Source organism: Callithrix jacchus, chromosome 11 (genome assembly GCF_049354715.1).
Source record: "Callithrix jacchus isolate 240 chromosome 11, calJac240_pri, whole genome shotgun sequence".
In the NCBI taxonomy this organism is placed as follows: domain Eukaryota; kingdom Metazoa; phylum Chordata; class Mammalia; order Primates; family Cebidae; genus Callithrix; species Callithrix jacchus.
Window position 1 is genome coordinate 104,336,726 of NC_133512.1, and position 20,577 is coordinate 104,357,302.

A 20,577-nucleotide genomic window follows, 5' to 3' on the forward strand; every position below is an offset into this window, starting at 1 on the left:
CCATGAAACATCAAATGGCTACAGGGCCAGAACTGCCCATCATGACCTGTATTGACAGACCCACAAATTATAAATTTGAGTGGGTACAGCACAAATACATCACACAATGGGAATGGTGCAGTTGAGATTGGACCCAGCCTAATCCAGAGGCCCAAAGTAACAGAAGACAGTGGTTTAATTTCTGTATGAACTACATCTGCAGAACTAACACTGCTCCTTTAGATTGTACCTACAGTCTCATAGGGGGCTCCTGTGACTAGACTTTAGAGGGTCAAAACAAAAATGTGGTTCACAGATAGGCTTAATTTGTTGTGAGCCAATAGTGGACTATTACCACACTAAAACTTTACTCAATAGGTACCCTAGAGGAGCATGGCTCAGTGAAAATACTCTTGGGCAGAACTACAAGCTGCACACCTGGTCATAAGCAGGATACCTGCACACTTGAAGCAGTGGGAGATCTCTTGGTTCTGTCTGGTCAGGAATCTGGTAGGAACAAGAATATTAATATTTGGCAAGGGAGGTCTGCAGAAGGCCAACTGAATGAACCTCTGGATGTGAACACAAGATGTGTGAATCTTTGTGTCTCATGTTGGTGCTCATTAAAAAGTATCTGGAACAGAGGAGAGAGTGAACAATTAGAAACACAGGAGGACTGGTTCAGTGGACGTCCTTAGCTTCTCCAGTGCTTGTTTGATGGCTAATGAGGCAATGATTTATACTATGCATGTACCCAATAGTAAGGATTCCCTTTCACCTAAAGAGATTTAGGTAATTCTGCTGCCAACCCTTCAGCAACAGAGGTTAAGGCTGAGACCTCAATAGGGTACTATCTCTCAAGGAAATGAACCACCTGTTTTATAAAACAATGATTATATTGAATCCCTTTGACTCTAGAAAGGGCAGCAATTTATCTTCACTAAGAATGATGTATATTCTACCTGTAGATGTGTCGTTCCTGCCTACAGTATTTTGGACAGCTCCACTATCTGAAGGCTCACAGAGTATCTGGTTTTTAGACATGGTATCTCATGTAATATCTTTATGGACCAAGAGAACCTTTTTCTTAAACGATAAAGTTGCTGTAACGGACACATAATCAAGGAATCTATTGTACTTTCATAACTCTACCATCAGCAAACTGCTGGCCTTATAGCATACTAGAAAAATCTCATAAATAAGTGTCTAGGGAGACTGCTTGGGGATCACACCCTTCAGGGTTATGATGATGTCTTTCAAGATGTGACACATATTTTGAAATAATGGTTATTAAATGTTTCTGTGTTCTTGATAGCTAAACTGTATTGGCCTAGAAATCCAGGGATGGAAATGGCCTCTCTTACCATCACTTTCAATTGTGGAGGTGCTGGGTCAAAAGGTCTGTACATAATTAATTTGACTAAGCAATGCCAGATTGTTCCACAATATGGACATGGGTGCAGCCATTTGGAGAACAACAGTGCTTAATGGTTCTCCTGTCTCCTCATTCTCTGCAGACACTTGGTGTTATGTAGCTTTCTGAGTTTTCCCTTACTATGAGGAAAGACAAGGGCATGAACACGGGGAGGGGTGTGTCATGATTAGGAACCCAGTATACCTGAAATTCAATGAGTCTATTTTTTTTTTTTTAACCTCCAGTTGAAAAGGAGCAGATATAATCATTTTAGGACTTCTGGGTAGTTGACCTTTAAGGTCTCTGGGAGGGGCAGCCGCACATAGTTGGCCATATGGTGACAGCAGATGCTTTTGATAAGCCTCCTCTCCAGAGGTCTTCTTTGATACTGTCTCAGGAAGACATCACTTGGATTCTGGAAGCATTTGACTAGTATTTAGCACCCGTTTTTCTTCCGCCAATCAAATTATAAAACTTTTAATTAAACACTGAGTTTCGAAAGATGAAAGAAGAAATCTGCTGAGGCGTTGCGGGGCTGCCTGGGTCTCAGCCCAGGCTGCTGCTTATTCTTCGCCTGGTTTGCGTACTGCTGGGGTTAGCCCTGCCTTCCCAATGGCGGGCTCTTTTGCTCTGCAGAGCCCGCTCTTCCCGGGTGGAGGTTGTGTTAAAGGCGAAACTCTCCCTGGAGAGGGACTCAGGTTGCTGGATCTTGTCGGGAAGGGGCCTGTCTGGTCGTATCCCCCTCCCCGCTTTCAACTCTCCCTTCTGTAGGACGGGCAGTTCCTTTTCGCAAGCTTTCTCGGCATTAGTCCAAATCTCTGCCCTGGTCTGCGCTAACAAGACACCGGCCTGTGCTGTCACCCAGGTCTGTGACTCCAGGTGGTTCACAGCAAGGCAGCGTTTCCTTGGTCTGTGTGCTGGCAAAATCTCAAAGTGAATTGCTGTATCTGATTCAGAGAATCAATGAAGTGATGCCCCCGCCCCGCATCCTCCATGCCTGATACATCTTCCATGTGGGGCAGTGCACTGCCTTGCCTCGGCTGGACGCCTTTGGGCTGCTTTTGCTGCCTTTTTGGGGTAGGGGGGTTAATCCTGCTGTTCAACCAGTCTCTCTCTTTTTTTTTAGGGAGGGAAGGAGGAAGGGAAGAAGGCAGGAAGGGAGGGAAGGAGGAAGAGAGGGAGGAAGGAAGGGATGAAGGAAGGAAGGGAGGAAGGGGGAGGAAGGGGGGAGGGAGGGAGGGAAGGAAAGGAAGGAATTCAAGCAATGAGAGAGACATTGCCGACCTGGATCTAGAGGTTTACAAGTTGATTTCTTTTTTTGAGAGAAGGAAAGAAAAAAAAATGGGTAAAGGAGAGAAAGAAAGAGGAAGAGAGAGAGGGAGGGTGAACGGAAATATTGCTTTATTCTGAAAAAAAATGGGTATTAATAATGGCCAATCAATGTTTCATTTAAACCTATGAGTAGGTGTGATGTGGTATTGACTAGAATGTATATTTTATGTGTTTGAAGTGGAGAGCTCTATAAATATTTATTAAGTTTACTTGTTCCGGATCTGAGTTCGAGTCCTGGATATCCTTATTACTTTTCTGTCTCATTGAATCTAAGTCTTTATGTATCTGGGTGTTAGGATCGTTAGCGCTTGTTGTTGTATTGATCCTTTTACCACTATATCTTTGTTGCTTTAAAATCTATTTTATCTGCTACGAGAATTGCAACTCCTGCTTTTTATTTATTTATGTATTTATTTTTGCTCTCCATTTGGTTGGTAAATCTTTCTCTATTCCTTTGTTTTGAGTCTTTGTGTATCCTTGCATATGAAACAAGTCTGGATGTAACATGCTGTTTGGTTTTGGCTGTGTCTTTTGATTGGGGGATTTAGTCGATTTAAATTTAGGGTTACTGCCATTTGATGTTGACTGGCTGTTTGATCCATTTATTGATGTAAATTCTTCCTTATGTTGGTGCTCTTTACTTTTTGGTATATTTTTAGTAAGGTTAATACTGGTGGTTTCTTTCTGTGTGTAATGCCTCTTTCAGAAGCTCTTGTAAAGCAGGCCTGGTGGTAATAAAATCTCTGAGTACTTGCTTGTTCATAAAAGATTTTATTTTTCCTTCAGTTGTGAAGCTTAGTTTGGCTGGATATGAAATTCTGGGCTGTAGGCTCTGTTCTTTGAGGATGTTGAATATTGCCTCCCACTCTCTTCTAGCTTGTAGAGTTTCTGCTGAGAGATCTGCTATAAGTCTGATAGGCTTCCTTTTGTGGGTAACCTGACCTTTCTCTCTGGCTGCCCTTAGTATTTTCTCTTTTGTTTCAACCCTGGTGAATTTAACATTTATGTGCCTTGGGGTTGCTCTTCTTGAGGAATATCTTTGTGGTGTTCTCTGTATTACCTGGGGTTGAAGACTGACCTGCTTTGCTAGTTTAGGAAAATTTTCCTGAATAATATCCTGAAGGGTATTTTCCAGCTTGGATTCATTCTCTCTGTCGCATTCAGGTACACCTATCAAACGTAAATTTGGTCTTTTCACATAGTCCCACATTTCTTGGAGACTTTGCTCATTCCGTTTGATCCTTTTATCTCTAATCTTGTCTTCTTGTTTTCTTTCATTAAGTTGGACTTTGACCTCTGTTATCCTTTCTTCTGCTTGAACAATTCGAGTGTTTAAACCTGTGCATACTTCTCGGAGTTCCTGTATTGTATTCTTCAGTTCCATTAATTCACTTATATTCCTCTCTAAGTTGTCTATTCTCAATAGGATTTCGTCAAACCTTTTTTCGAAGTTCCTACTTTCTTTACATTGGGCTACAACATGTTCTTTGAACTCACAGAAGTTTCTTATTATCCATTCCTTGAAGAGTGATTCTGTCATTGGGATGCGCTCGTTCTCCGTCAAGCCTTGTTCTATTGTTGATGTGGAACTGTGATCATCTTTAGAGGGAGAGGCGTTCTGATTTTGAGTATTCTCAGCCTTTTTACGCTGGTTTCTTCCCATCATTGTAAGTTTATCCTCCTGTCGTCTTTGAAATTACCAACTTTCAGATTAGGTCTCTTGATTGGATGTCCAAGTTGTTAGTTCCCAGGGCCAGAACGGTAGCATTAAGGCTGGTGGTGCTTTTCTGCCCAGGATTCTCCTGTCTGGCTTCCTTCTTGTGTCCATAATGGGCGACTCTGCCTTCCCCGGGCTCCAAACCTCAGTCAGAAGGGGAACCAGTCTCTTTTACTCTGCGCTGAGAGCTGCCGTGCTGAGGTGCCGTCACAGCCACTGCCCCGGTCTCAGGAGTCGTGCTGGTGACTCTTGTGGGTCCTCCAAGCCTCGGTCAGAAGGGGAGCCAGCCCTGTTTACTCTGCTCTGAGAGCTGCCGCGCCGAGGTGCCGGCGAAACTGCTGCGCCAGCTGCAAGAGTCGCGCTGGCAACCTTTGTGGTTCCTCCACTGGGGATCTTCTGCTCCGTGAGCGACCAGAATTTATCTGAAAGTGTGGCGTCCTCTAGTTCTCTGCGCTTTGACTGAGAGCTGCAATCCCGAGCTGTTATTGATCGGCCATCTTGGATCGTTCCCCCTCAACCAGTCTCTTTAAAACAAAGCCAGATGCCCACCCTCCAGCTTTGCCATGGAAACGTGTTAGGGAAAGCTAGGTAACTAGTGGGCCGCAACTGGGCCACCAGGGCAGGCCAGAGATGCTGCGGTGGGCCTGGAGGTCCTTGGGACCCGTGGGCTCTCACTGCCGCCCGCCCCTTTCGGCTCCTCCCAGTAGTACAAAGGGCGCTTGAGCAAGGTGATTGGAGCAGTCGCAGCAAGGACCATGTTGCTTCTGAACATCCTGCTCACTGGTACACCAGGGGTTGGAAAAACCACACTAGGCAAAGAAATTGCATCAAAATCAGAACTGAAATACATTAATGTGGGTGATTAAGCTCGAGAAGTCTGATCATCGGATATCATGGAGTCTGGCAAGATGGCTTCTCCCAAGAGCATGCCGAAAGATGCAGATGGTGGCACAAATCCTGAAGGATATGGGGATTACAGAATATGAGCCAAGAGTTATAAATCAGATGTTGGAGTTTGCCTTCCGATATGTGACCACAATTCTAGATGATGCAAAAATTTACTCAAGCCATGCTAAGAAAGCTACTGTTGATGCAGATGATGTGCTATTGGCAATCCAGTGCCATGCTGACCAGTCTTTTACCTCTCCTCCCCCAAGAGATTTTTTAATTGCAAGGCAAAGAAATCAAATGCCTTTGCCATTAATCAAGCCATATTCAGGTCCTAGGTTGCCACGTGATAGGTATTGCTTAACAGCTCCAAACTATAGGCTGAAATCTTTACAGAAAAAGGCATCAACTTCTTCAGGAAGAATAACAGTCCCGTGGTTAAGTGTTGGTTCGGTTACTAGCAGACCAAGTACTCCCACACTAGGCACACCAACCCCACAGACCATGTCTGTTTCAACTAAAGTGGGGACTCCCATTGCAGTCTCCAGCTGTAAAAGCTTCAATTCCTGCAACTTCAGCAGTTCAGAATGTTCTCATTAATCCATCATTAATTGGGTCCAAAAACATTCTTATTACCACTAATATGGTGTCATCACAAAACACTGCCAATGAATCATCAAATGCATTGAAAAGAAAACATGAAGATGATGATGACGATGATTATGATAATTTGTAATCTAGTCTTGCTGCATGTAACGTGTACTTGGTATTGAATTTATTGTACTGATATTAAACAAGCATGCTGGATGTTTTCAAGTTGTGTTTTGGAAAACTTTAATAATATTTAATGAGTAAATACAGTTACCATATTTTTCAATTTAAATGAAGGTTCAGCCTTAAAAGTGTAAGAAAAATAAAGTTGTCATTTATTAAAAAAATAAAATAAAATAAAAAATAAAACAAAACCGGTACCTCGCTCGGAGACACAGATATCGCTTTGTTTCTGTCTCACTCAGTGGTAGTTGCACTCCGGGAAAGCTTCCCTTTGGCCATCTTCCCCTGAATCCGATTTTATTTTTTATGGCTACACAGTATTCCACAGTGTCTATGTGCCACATTTTCCTTATCCAGTCCGCCATCGATGGGCACGTAGTTGATTCCATGTCTTTAACATTGTGAATAGCATGGTGATGAACATACACGTGCCTGTATCTTTTTGGTATAATGATCTATTTTCCTTTGGGTATATAGCCAGTCATGGGATTGCTGGATTGAATGGTAGCTCAGTTTTAAGTTTTTTGAGAAATCTTCAAACAGCTTTTCAAAGTGGCTGAACCAATTTACATTCCCATGAAAAGTGTATGACCATTCCCTTCTCTCTGCAGCTTTACCAGAATTTGCGCTTTTTTTTTTTTTTTTTTTACTTTTTGGTAGTAGCCATTTTGACTGGTTTAAGATGGTATCTCATTGTGGTTTCCTTTTGTGTTTCTCTGTCCATCCTTGTTTTCATCCCCATTTGGATTGCTTTCCTCTCATTTCTTTTTTTTTTTTCTCTTCCTAATGAACTAAAGAGTCCTGAGCCTATGGTTAAAAGGCTCCACTCATTCATCTTTTTCACAACACCATTTCTTCAACTTCAAAATGGAATTGATAAAATGCACATTCCTAACAGAGTTGTTCTGAGGTTCAAGGCTAATGTACACAAAAGCATGTGTAGGTGAAGCATTTGGCAAGATGTTAAACTGTTTCACATATAATCAGTGATGATGATGAACATTCTTTATTGTATTTCTCTTCTCTTTCCCACCGACCTTACCTCCAATTCTTCCTTTACCTCCACATATTTATAGCTGTTGTTATTTTGTAACCATGAGTGTTAGCAAAAATATTTCCTCTGGCTTAATAGGTTCAGGCATTGTTATGTGCAGAAAAATTATGTTCTGTCTGGATATGGCAAAAGAGGGAGAAACTCAAAGTTAGGGAAAGTCCAGGGTGGGTTGTTCTGGGAGGAAAGAATGGAAACAAGAGGACAGAGGGAATAGTGGCGTGTAGGGAGTGAGGAGACACACAACTCAAGTTGTCACTTGTAAGGATCTTCTATGCATGACTTGTGCCCATGGGCTCTGTATGTCCAGCCAAGACACCCCTATCTGATAGGAAAGGGAAATGGAGGCCAGAGGAAAAGAGGTCATATTCCTGGTGGACTGATGAGGGCATGGAGCCAACTGAGGGGCTGCTTTTCCTTCATCATGGATACTCAGTTGAATCTCCACCATGTTGTTTGAAGCAGGAAGTAATTTGGTTGCATGGTCTACTTTAACCCGAGATTCTCTCTCCTTTCCATTATTCTCATGGAATCATCCCCAAATCCATGAAAGTTTCTTTTCTTGTGCTGGTAAAGCTAGTCAAAGGATAAGAAATTCTATGAGTCTGAGAAACATATCACACCAATGAATTAAAGTTTCAATGATGATCAACAGTTCAACTTTGTTCAACTCACTAAGTAGAGGGGAACCTAAGTAGAGGTTTTGTCAACCTAAACCCAACACACATGCATTTTATGTTACTCCATATATCCACCCCCACATCCTCTTTGCCTCTTTTCTCCTTAGGGAAACATCCAGGATTGACAAGAACCCCTTCTTCACCAAAATCTCTGTGGATCCATTTCCATCTACTAAATACTCCTTTCTCTGCATTCTGTCTGCTACATGTCCATGTCCATTTCTCCTAAGGAGATCCTGGCTTCTTTCTGGATCTTAGTACTTTGCTTTTGTGAAGGGACATAGTCCCCTTTCAGTGTTCTTCTCTCCACTTAAGGAACTGGAATCTGGCATTTATTTTCCTCCTTCTTGGAGGATAATTATAGACCTGGAGACCTGCTTTGTCACATCTATGGAAGGAGACCTTACATTTAGGAACAAACCCAGGAAAAGGTGGGGTCCAGGAGCATGTTTCTACTTTTCTTTGCATAGAGAAACCAGCTCAGGTCTTGTAGGTCCCAGCCCCAGTGTATGACACAAATGTTAATGAGATGGAGAGCACTGTTTCCAAGGAAACCAATTGTATGAGTTAGTGGTCAGCACAACCTTGTAAACCCAGTAGAGACCAGGGCCATGGCTCCTCTCTTGCAGCTCAGGCATTATATCCAAAGCTTATCCCACTGCTATTGACCAAGCCCACACCTCTTCCCATGCTTCTCTTTTAGGAAAAAAGAATGACAATGATAAACTCAGGATTGAAAAATGAATTAAAACACAAGTAGTAATAGGACATGAGTGTAGTAACCCCCATAACAGGATCTGAATAGGAAAAGAGTGAGAGTAAGAGACATATATAGTGAGAATTGTCCCCTTTGGAGTGGCAAAATAATCTCTGGGGGCACAATATTGATTTTGGGGTTGGGAGATGGGTCCTACAGGAAGATTTTCTGCAGCAAAGAGAAAGTGATAGCTTACTTGTCTTCCTGAGCTTTGCTGATTCCCAGCCTAGCTACTCCAGGCAAAGAACCAGGAGCAAGGCAGCTAGACTGGGCTTGAACAGAATCTGAAGAGCATGCATGATGGAAAAATTTGATGCCCAGAGAACTGTGCACCCGGGCACCCAAATCATTCTTAATAACTACAGCAAGAGGACATTGCAGCATTTGGGCAGGTCCACTCAGCCAAAGTCATCAGACCTTGAAACTTCCCTCATTACCACCATGATTTTTTTTTTCTTGGAGAAATGTCAACATTCAGCTGGAATTTTAAATTGGAATGGAGTGAGGAAAGAATTAGTTCAGTCATTTTCCCTTTTGTAAGCAGGATCTTTTTCACTTCTATCTCCCAATTCTTGCTCTAGGTCTGTAGGATCTATGAAATGTATATTCTTATCTTTTTGTCCTCTGGATGACATATTGTCTTATCTTTCTACCAATGCCAGTTGCTTTCATTCTAAAATTTACTCTAGTTGAGTGAATTACTTGACACTAATGTTCCTACTCAGCCTCACCTGGTTTACATCTTTAGATACAATGAGTCTTCTTTAAGAAACTACAGCTTTCTATAGGGTATAGAGTATGTCTCATGAGAATTCAAGCCACAGAAATAGGAAAAAATCAGATGAGAAGAGGTGAGACCAGATATATTTGGTATCTATCTATTTTCCTTTTTTTTTTTGGTTTGTTTTGAGTTGGAGTCTTGCTCTGTCACCCAGGCTGGAGTACAGTGGCACGATCTTGGCTCACTGCAACCTCCACCTCCCAGGTTCAAGTGATTCTCCTGCATTAGCCTCTCAAGTAGCTGGGACTACAGACCTCTGCCAACATGCCCAGCTAATTTTTGTATTTTAGCAGAGACGGGGTTTCACCACATTGGCTAGGCTGGTCTCAAACTCCTGACCATGTGATCCACTTGCCTTGGCCTCCTGAAGTTCTGGGATTACAGGCAAGAGCCACTGCACCTAGCCGGTATCTATTTCTTAGGATACTGTCAGTAAGCAAGACCTTTCTGTGTATTGGCCCCTGTAGCAGGGCTTGGATTTAAGTTATATGTGTGGGAGCTGCTATCCTGAAGCTTCCTAGGAAAGGTCCTGTTGTCCCAGGTCTCTGTTTTTCTAGCTTCAGTTACTGCTCAGCCTGCTTCTTCCTCTTGCGGGAATTCAGATGTGGGGACAGATGTCAGACTCCATCTTTGAAGGACTTTGTGATCATCTCATCTGCAGGAGAAGATGTGGTCTTAAGAAGTTCTTAGAAAGTTAAAGCGACCAGAGAACCCATTGAAATGCCTAGCTAACATTCAAGTGGGAGAACCATGTCAGATGGTGAGGTGAAATTCAAGAGTAGATGAATTGAGACAGTTGAGAATGCTGTGCTCTTACCCCTGTAGAGTCCTTCAAGAGAACTAGAGTGCTAAACCTAACGAGGACCTTGAGATGCCTTAAGGTGATACAAAGACCAGGGAGGGCTGCTTCCATCCATTCATTTTGAATTTTCTACAAGATTTACCATGGATTTAGAGGACTGGCTCCCAAATACCAGGTGCTATGCAGCAGGTCTTTTCTTACTTGGATTACTCTGCTATTCATCCCTATGTTTTTCAAAACTCATTTAACTAATTTCTCCTCTTCTTTCCTCCTTTCCTTCCTTCCATTCATTGCTTACATATTCAAAAATAGTATTATTATTTTTGAGATGGAGTCTTTCTCTGTCACCTGGGCTGGAGTGCAGTGGCGCAATGTTGGCTTATTACAACCTCTGCCTCCCAGGTTGATTGTCCTTCCTCAGCCTCCAGAGTAGCTGGGATTATGGGCACTCACTATCATGCCAGGCTAATTTTTATATTTTTAGTAGAGACAGATTTTCACCATGTTGGCCAGACTGGTCTACTGGTCTTGAACTCCTGACCTCAAGTGGTAAACCTGCCTCAGCCTCCCAAAATGCTGGGATTACAGGTGTGAGCCACTGCACCTGGCCAAAGTATTTTAAGAATATGCAATATATTCTTTTTATTTTTAAACTTAAATAGTTGTTTTCTAAATGTATTTCTTTTTTTTTTAATAGAATTTTAGGTTTTGGGGTACATGTGCAGAACATGCAAGATAGTTGCATAGGTAGACACATGGCAGTGTGTTTTGCTGCCTTCCTCCCCTTCACCCACATTTGGTATTTCTCCCCAGGCTATCCCTCCCCAACTCCCCTCCCCGCTGTCCCTCCCCTATTCCCCCCAATAGATCCTAGTGTGTAGTACTCCCTTCCCTGTGTCCATGTGTTCTCATTTTTCATCACCCGCCTATGAGTGAGAATATGTGGTATTTCATTTTCTGTTCTTGTGTCAGTTTGCTGAGAATGATGTTCTGCAGATTCATCCATGTCCCTACAAAGGACATGAACTCATCATTTTTGATTGCTGCATAATATTCCATGGTGTATATGTGCCACATTTTCCCAGTCAAGTCTATCATCGATGGCCATTTGGGTTGCTTCCAGGTCTTTGCTATTGTAAACAGTGCTGCAATAAACATTCGTGTGCATGTGTCCTTATAGTAGAACGATTTATATATATACCCAGTAATGGGATTGCTGGGTCAATTGGAATTTCTATTTCTAAGGCCTTGAGGAATCACCACACCATCTTCCACAATGGTTGAGCTAACTTACACTCCCACCAACAGTGTAAAAGTGTTCCTATTTCTCCACATCCCCTCCAGAATCTGTTGTCTCCAGATTATTTAATGATCGCCATTCTAACTGGCATGAGATGGTATCTCAATGTAGTTTTGATTTACATCTCTCTAATGACCAGTGATGATGAGCATTTTTTCATATGTTTGTTGGCCTCATGTATGTCTTCTTTTGTAAAGTGTCTGTTCTTATTCTTTGCCCATTTTTGAATGGGCTTGTTTGTTTTTTTCCTGTAAATCTGTTTGAGTTCTTTGTAAATTCTGGATATCAGCCCTTTGTCAGATGGGTAGACTGCAAAAATTTTTTCCCACTCTGTTGGTTGCCGATTCACTCTAGTGACTGTTTCTTTTGCCGTGAAGAAGCTGTGGAGTTTTATTAGGTCCTATTTGTCTATTTTGGCTATTGTTGCCAATGCTTTTGATGTTTTGGTCATGAAGTCCTTGCCTACTCCTATGTCCTGAATGGTTTTGCCTAGATTTTCTTCTAGGGTTTTTATGGTGCCAGGTCTTATGTTTAAGTCTTTAATCCATCTGGAGTTAATTTTAGTGTGAGGTGTCAGGAAGGGGTCCAGTTTCTGCTTTCTGCATATGGCTAGCCAGTTTTCCCAACACCATTTATTAAATGGAATCCTTTCCCCATTGCTTGTTTTTGTCAGGTTTATCAAAGATTGTATGGTTGTAGATATGCTGTGTTGCCTCTGATGCCTCTGTTCTGTTCCATTGGTCTATATTTCTGTTTTGGTACCAGTACCATGCTGCTTTGATTACTGTAGCCTTGTAGTATAGTTTGAAGTCCGGTAGTATGATGCCTCCTGCTGTGTTCTTTTTGCTTAAAATTGACTTGGCTATGTGGGCTCTCTTTTGGTTCCATATGAAGTTCATGGTGTTTTTTTCCAGTTCTGTGAAGAAAGTCAATGGTAGCTTGATGGGGATAGCGTTGATTCTGTAAATTACTTTGGGCAGTATAGCCATTTTCACGTTATTGATTCTTCCTAACCATGAACATGGAATGTTTCTCCATCTGTTTGTGTCCTCTCTTATTTTGTTGAGCAGTGGTTTGTAGTTTTCCTAGAAGAGGTCCCTTACATTTCTTGTAAGTTGTATTCCTAGTTATTTTATTCTTTTGTAGCAGTTGTGAATGGTAGTTCGTTCTTGATTTGGCTCTCTTTAAGTCTGTTATTGGTGTATAGGAATACTTGTGATTTTTGCACATTGATTTTATATCCTGAGACTTTGCTGAAGTTGCTTATCAGTTTCAGGAGTTCTTGGGCTGAGGCGATGGGGTCTTCTAGGTATACTATCATGTCATCTGCAAATAGAGGCAATTTGGCTTCCTCCTTTCCTATTTGAATATCCTTTATTTCTTTTTCTTGCCTGATTGCTCTGGCTAGAACTTCCAGTTCTATATTGAATAGGAGTGGTGAAAGAGGGCATCCTTGTCTAGTGCCGGATTTCAAAGGGAATGCTTCCAGTTTTTGCCCTTTCAGTATAATATTGGCTGTTGGTTTGTCGTAAATAGCTTTTATTACTTTGAGATACGCTCCATCAATACCGAGTTTATTGAGGGTTTTTTTTAGCATAAAGGGCTGTTGAACTTTGTCAAAGTCCTTCTCTGCATCAATTGAGATAATCATGTGGTTTTTGTTTTTGGTTCTGTTTATGTGGTGAATTACGTTGATAGACTTGCGTATGTTGAACCAGCCTTGCATACCAGGATGAATCCTACTTGATCATGATGGATAAGTTTTTTGATGTGCTGTTGCAGTCGGCTTGCCAGTATTTTATTGAAGATTTTTGCATCTATGTTCATCATGAATATTGGCCTGAAGTTTTCTTTTCTTGTTGAGTCTCTGCCGGATTTTGGTATCAGGATGATGTTGGTCTCATAAAATGATTTGGGAAGGATTCCCTCTTTTCGGATTATTTGGAATAGTTTCAGAAGGAATGGTACCAACTCCTCTTTGTGTGTCTGGTAGAATTTGGCTGTGAACCCATCTGGACCTGGGCTTTTTTTTGTGTGGTAGGCTCTTAATTGCTGCCTCGACTTCAGACTTTGTTATTAGTCTATTCACAGTTTCAGCTTCCTCCTGGTTTAGGCTTGGGAGGACACTGGTGTCCAGGAATTTATCCATTTCTTCCAGGTTTACTAGTTTTTCTTTCTTTTCTTTTTTATCAGTCTGGCTAGTGGTCTGTCTATTTTGTTGATCTTTTCAAAAAACCAGCTCTTGGATTTATTGATTTTTTTAATGGGTTTTTTCGTGTCTCTATCTCCTTCAGTTCTGCTCTGATCTTAATTAATTCTTGTCTTGGGTTATTTCCAGCTTGGATTCATTCTCTTTGTCACATTCTGGTACACTTATCAAATGTAGGTTAGGTCTCTTCACATAGTCCCACATTTCTTGAAGACTTTATTCATTCCTTTTTGAGCTTTTTTCTCTAATCTTGGTTTCTTGTTTTATTTCATTGAGTTGATCTTCGACTTCTGATATTCTTTCTTCTGCTTGGTCAATTTGGCCGTTGAAACTTTTGCATGCTTTGCGAAGTTCTCATGTTGTGTTTTTCAGCTCCTTCTATTCATTCATATTCCTCTCTAAGTTGTCCATTCTTGTTATCATTTCCTCGAATCTTTTTTCAAGGTTCTTAATTTTTTTTGCATTGATTTAGAACATGTTTTTTTAGCTCACGAAAATTTCTCATTACCCACCTTTTGAAGTCTGATTCTGTCATTTCATCACAGTCATTCTTCGTCCAGCTTTGTTCCCTTGCTGGTGAGGAGTTTTGGTCCTTTGTAGGAGGCGAGGTGTTTTGGTTTCGGGTGTTTTCCTCCTTTTTGCTCTGGTTTCTTCCCATTTTTGTGGGTTTATCCACCTGTCGTCTGAGTAGTTGCTGACTTTTCGATTGGGTCTCTGAGTGGATGCCCAGATTGTTCATGATGAAGTATTTCTGTTACTTAGTTTTCCTTCTAACAGTCTAGCCCCTCTGCTGTATGACTGCTGAGGTCCACTCCAGGCCCTGCTTATCTGGGGTACACCTGTAGCAGCTGCAGAACAGTGAGGGATGCTACCAGTTTCTTCTTCTGCTATCTTTGTCCCAGAATGATGCCTGCCAAATGTCAGTCTGATCAGTCCTTTTTGCGGTGACTCTTTGGATATATAGGAGTCAGAGCTGCTTGAGGAGGCAGTCTGTACTTTATAGGAGCTCAAGTGCTGAGCTGTCAGCCCCGTTGATTATTCAGAGCTGTTAGGCAGGAACGTTTAAGTCTGCTGCAGCAGAACTTATAAAACCCCATTTTTTCCTCAGATGCTCTTTCTTGGGGAGTTAGGGCTTTCTTTATGAGTATCTGTTGCACTGTCCTGCCCAGCTAGGAGGCAGTCTAGTGACTATTTGCCTGCCAAGGCTCTGCCCTGCTGCTGTGGGGTCCGCCCTGCTGCCGTGGGCTCTGCCCTGCTGCCATGGGCTCCGCTCTGTTGGCAGAGTCTCTCTGTTATGGCGGGTTGCCTTGGCAATGGCAGGCTGTGTCAGCAATGGGAGTGTCCCTCAGTAGGGGCAGAATGCCTCGGTAATGGTGAATTTCCCTCTTCCACTGAGCTGCACCGTCCTGGGTTTAGCCGTGCCCACAGTGAAACTCTCAACCCTGAGTGTTCGAGTGTTTCGAATCGCTGTTTTGTTTGTCCCCATGGGGGTGGGACCTGCTGAGCCTGACCACCGGGCTCCCTGCCTCAGAGCCCTTTTTTTTTCTCTTTTTAAGTTGAATGGTTGACTCTCTCCCAGGCATTTCAATCGCCTGCTGGTAGGGCACCGGGATCTGTGTGATTTCCCGTGCAGCAATCCACTTCACCGGCTCAAATGTCGCCTCATGGGAATCTCCTGGTCTGGCTCACTGTCCAAGTCCCATTCAATTTGACGGATATGCTAATCTGCCCTCCCAAATCTCAGATTGCCGGTTTAACAGGGCACCCAGACCAATGCATTTTGTGCGGAGTGCCGCTGCGCTGCGGTGCCAGCTGAAATGGCTGCACCAGCCAAAGCAGCTGTGTCAGCTGAAGCAGCTGTGCTGGCATCCTGTGTCTCTCCTCCACCTGGGAACCTCCCCATTCTGTGGGCAACAAATATCCATCTGGAAATGCGGCCTGCACTCACCCTCTGCGTCTTCACTGAGAGCTGCAATCCCGAGTTGCCCCTACCGTGCCATCTTCCCAGTGCAATATATTCTTACGGTTCAAAAATCAAAATTATATAAAAGACCTTAAAATGTAAAGGTGAATCTCTGTTTCAGTTTACCCATCTCCCTTCATAATCTCTATAGGGAACCACTCTTATTAGATTCTTGTGTATCATCTTAGTGTTTCTTTACATCAGTGTACACTTATAAAATAATTATTATGTCCTTTAATTTCCATCACAAAATTTATCATATAATGTTCTATGCCTCACTAGTTTTATTTAACACTATGATTGAAGAACTTTCAATTTCATACATCAGAGTGCCTTCAGTCTTTTTAAAGTCATGTGTATTTATTCAGTTGCATATATGAACCAGATTTAATTTAAGCAGTTTTTTATTGGTAGACACTGACTCTTTCTAAACTTTTACTATTGTGAATAAGCTGTAATGAATAACCTTTTTAATAAATAATTTTGCATGCTCATAGGTTTATGTGTGGGATAAATTCCCAGAATTAGAATTGCTGTACAAAAGAGAAATAGACTTGTAAATTTGATGGGTTTTGCCAAGTTGGTCTTTGCAGTGTTATGCTAGTTTTGCACACCTTATGAGAAATGTTTGAAATGCCTGTTTTTCCACAATCTCAGCAACAGAGAGCATTATATTTTGTGTGTGTGTGTGTTTCTTTTGTCAAGTAGGTGAAAAACATTTCAGCATAGTCTAGATTTTCACAGTGCTTATTAAGAATGAAGTCAAGTATCTTCTCATATGCTCAGGTGATTTTTTTTTCTTTCAGTTAGACTTTTGGTTGTGCCCTCTCAAGCTGGTTTTAGAAATTTGTTCCAAGACAGAAATAACTGATTTCAAAGCAATATTTCAATATTCTTTAAATAAAACTTACTAATACGTAAGTGATCAATTTTATTTTTTCAAATAAGATTTTTAATTAGTTGGCCTATTTTATACATTCACAACATCTGTAAGATTTAAGAGTTTTAAATACTTGCAAATTAGATTCTCATAAATTATGCAAGGAATGAAGGAAAATGTGAAAACCAAGGAGTTCAAATATTGTATAAGTTAAAGTAAATAAATACTTTAAGTACAGAATTTCCTTGAAGGTTATTTATATTTAAAGACATTTTTGTCTGTATTTTCACTGACATGAACTCTGGATTAGTTTGTTTTTTCAGCATTCTGAGGATATTATCCTATTTTTTCTGGCTCACATTGTTTCTGTTTTTCAAGTCAGTTATCAGTCTTATTGCTGACCATTTGAAAATAAAATGGTACACATGATGTGATCTGTTAAACATAACTTTCTTTGCATTTATCATGGTTCAAGTTTGAGTTCTTCCTTATATTTGTGGTTTGATGTCTTTTGTCAGTTTTGGAAAATTCTAAGCCATTATATCTTCCAACATTACTCCTTTTCCAATCATTGTCACTTCTCCTTCTGAGATGCTTATTGCAAATATTTTATCCCTTTTCCAATTATCCCATATGTCTCTAACTCTATTTTCTGTGTTATCCATCTTTCTTTTCTTTGTGATTAACTGTGTAGTTCACTCCTTGGCTTTGTCTGAGTCACTATTAAAACTGTTTATTGGGTTCTTAATTATTGTATTTTTCAGTTTTAGAATTTCTGATTCATTTTGGGGTTAACTTTGTTTTTTTTATATAAAATCAAATAACAAAATAATGTATAGAAGACTATAACTTGAAAAATAGACATCATCTATGCCTTAATTCTAACAGATAACCACAGTAATTAATTTCTTACAAATCCTTCCAGAAGTGTTCCATCTATCTGTTTCTCTGGTCCTTGACCATTCACCCAGAAATGAAAGTCATCACTAATTATTTCTCCTATGACACTACAGTAATCATTGATTTATTCAATATTCTCTGCTCTATCTTTATCACTTTTATCTCTTGGATGAATAAAAATTAAGGTTTTCTCTCTCCTAGTAACCCTTTTATATTTCAGGTTTTTTTTTTTTTTCTGTATTTTGACTTTTTTTTTTTTTTTTTTTTTTTTTTTTTGAGATGGAGTTTCACTCTTGTTGCCCAGGCTGGAGTGCAGTGGTGTGATCTGGGCTCCCTGCAATCTCTGCCTCCCAGGTTTAAGTGATTCCCCTGCCTCAGCCCAAGTAGCTGGGATTACAGGTGTGTGCCACCATGCCCAGCTAGTTTTTGTATTTTTATTAGAGATGAGTTTCACTGTGTTGGCCAGGCTGGTCTCGAATTCCTTACCTAAAGTGATCCTCCTGCCTTGGCTTCCCAAAGTGCTGGGATTACAGGTGTAAGCCATTGCACCCAGCACTGACATTGTTTTTTGTTTATACTGAACTCCTCAGTCTTCTTCCTTCCATATAAAGATGCCATTTCGTGTTACTCCCAACAAATGTATACAAATTTAATCATAGGAGTTACTTTTGAAAAACTTGATATTTTTTCTAAATTTTTCCCATCACACCCACTTAGTAAACTTTCACCTGAAATGGAAAATGTCTTGCTGAGGGTATAGGAAACAAATGATAATACAGGGTGAAACTAGCTGTTATCAGTTTGTAGCAGGACTATCAACCTTATAAAACTTAACCTTCCACTCATTCTTATGCATTTCTCAGCCTTAATTAATTCACAGTTAAGCAAAGCATTTATTGGGCAACTGTTACATTCGGTGAGCGTTTTAAGGCTTTACCTGTTATTCTACAAGTATGAAAACATATCGACCAGGCAACCATGATGTAGTCTCTTATTTGGAACAAGGAAGTGTCAAAGTACTCAAGGTGGTTTTTGTTTGTTTTTTGTTGTTGTTGTTGTTGTTGTTGTTGTTTGTTTGTTTTTAACCACACTTCCTGAGTAGCTAGAACTTCAGGTGTGTGCCACCATACCTGGCTGAATTGTTATTATTTATTTATTTTAAATTTTTGTTTTTCCTTATTTCTTCTGAAGAAAGACAGGATACATATACAGAATGTGCAAGTTTGTTACATAGGTACACATGTGCCATGGTGGTTTGCTGCACCTGTTGACCCATCCTCTAAATTCCTTTCTCTCACTGACCCTATAGACTCATCCTATAAATTTCCCATCTAATATGGTAGCCACTGGCTACATATAGCCATTGAGTTTCAGAAATAAGGCTAGCCTGACTAAGTGTTTTGTAAGCATAAACCACCCAACAGATTTCAAAGACTTCGTAAGAATAAAACAATGTAAACTATTTCCTTAAAAATTTTAAAAACATTAATAAGATCTTATAAATAAATTTAGGATATATTCAGCTAAATAAAATATATTATTAACTTAATTTCACCTGTTTCCTTTTTCTTTTCTTTTTTTAAATGTGGTTATCAAAATTATACATGTAGCTTAAAATATATTTCAATAAATATTTCTACTGAGCAGTCTACTCTAGGCAATGAAAAATTCTGGGCTGGCCATGGGTGGCTCATGCTTGTAATTGCAGCACTTTGGGAGGTTAAAGCAGGAGGATCACTTGAGGACAGGAGTTTGAGACCACCTTAGGAAACATAGTGAGACCCTCTTCCAATGTCTACAAAAAGTGTTTTTTAAAAAATTAGCCAGGTGGGGTGGTGCTTGCCTGTAGTCCGAACTACTCTGAGGCTGAGGTGTGAGCATCACTTGAACCCAGGAGGTTGTGTCTGCAGTGAGCCGTTATCAGACCACTGCACTACATCCTGGGTAAAAGAGTGAGACACTGGCCGGACACGGTGGCTCAAGCCTGTAGTCCCAGCACTTTGGGAGGCCGAGGCGGGTGGATCACGAGGTCGAGAGATCGAGACCATCCTGGTCAATATGGTGAAACCCTGTCTCTATTAAAAATACAAAAAATTAGCTGGGCATGGTGGCGCGTGCCTGTAATCCCAGCTACTCAGGAGGCTGAGGCAGGAGAATTGCCTGAATCCAGGAGGCAGAGGTTGCGGTGAGTGGAGATCGCGCCATTGCACTCCAGCCTGGGTAAAAAGAGCGAAACTCCATCTCAAAAAAAAAAAAAAAAAGAGTGAGACACTGTCTCAACACAAAAAAATCTAGGTGGATACAGATGTGCACAGAACTCATACAGGAGCTAACATTTGCAATTTTGAAATGCTTTGTGGTAGAGGTTTTACAGGGGCCCAAAGGAAACTGTCAGGGAGTATATGCAGGCAGTACAGAAGCTAGGACCATGGACTCTCCCGTCAGGCTACCCGTGTGGTTCGAATCTTGGCTCTGCCCCTTGCTGGCTATATGCAAATTAATCACCTTCTGTCATCTTAGTTTTCCCATAAATAAAGGTAAAAACAACATTTACTCATTTATTTTCTATTTCCCATGAAGAATATAAGCATTTTAAGAACAGGATAAAAAATTCCTGATTTGCTTCTGTAAAACCAAGCCCTGAAAGCAGGTAATGGCACATGTAGGTACTTGATCAATATTTATTGAGTGACTACTTAATGCCTGTTATTGTTTTAAATAGGGCACGTGATAAAACATGTAAATAAAAATATTCACATTTTTGGTACATGTTAAGCACATGATCAATTGATATGGACAGGAGACAGATATACTGGGTAGAAGAGGGCGGTTCCCTGGCAAAGGCCCAACCCTCAAGCCTGGAAACCGGCAGCCCTAAACGAAAACAGGCATTCCTGTTTTTGCGTCCAAAAAGTTGCCTTTTGGCCCACCATGCCCCCATCTGGTACCCATATAAATCCTGAACCCCCGGCTCCAGAAGGAGACAAGCAGATGAACAGCATAATAGCACAGCAGAGAAGGAGAGAAGGGAAAGAGTGTCTGAACGTAGGGAGGAGTTTGGCTGGGGACAGTCAGTTGGAGAATCAGCCACTGGATGACCATACTCCAGGGGAAGATCATCTTCCCACTCCATCCCCTGGCCTGCCTCGC

General features: G+C 41.1%; 1 pseudogene across 1 annotated transcript; it reads left to right on the top strand.

The window, feature by feature from the left end:
- Positions 1-5,199: 5,199 nt before the first annotated feature.
- LOC128928450 (transcription initiation factor TFIID subunit 9-like) lies at positions 5,200-12,884 on the top strand (annotated as a pseudogene). The gene has a single exon (XR_013523764.1). The product of XR_013523764.1 is annotated as a transcription initiation factor TFIID subunit 9-like (transcript).
- Positions 12,885-20,577: the final 7,693 nt, after the last annotated feature.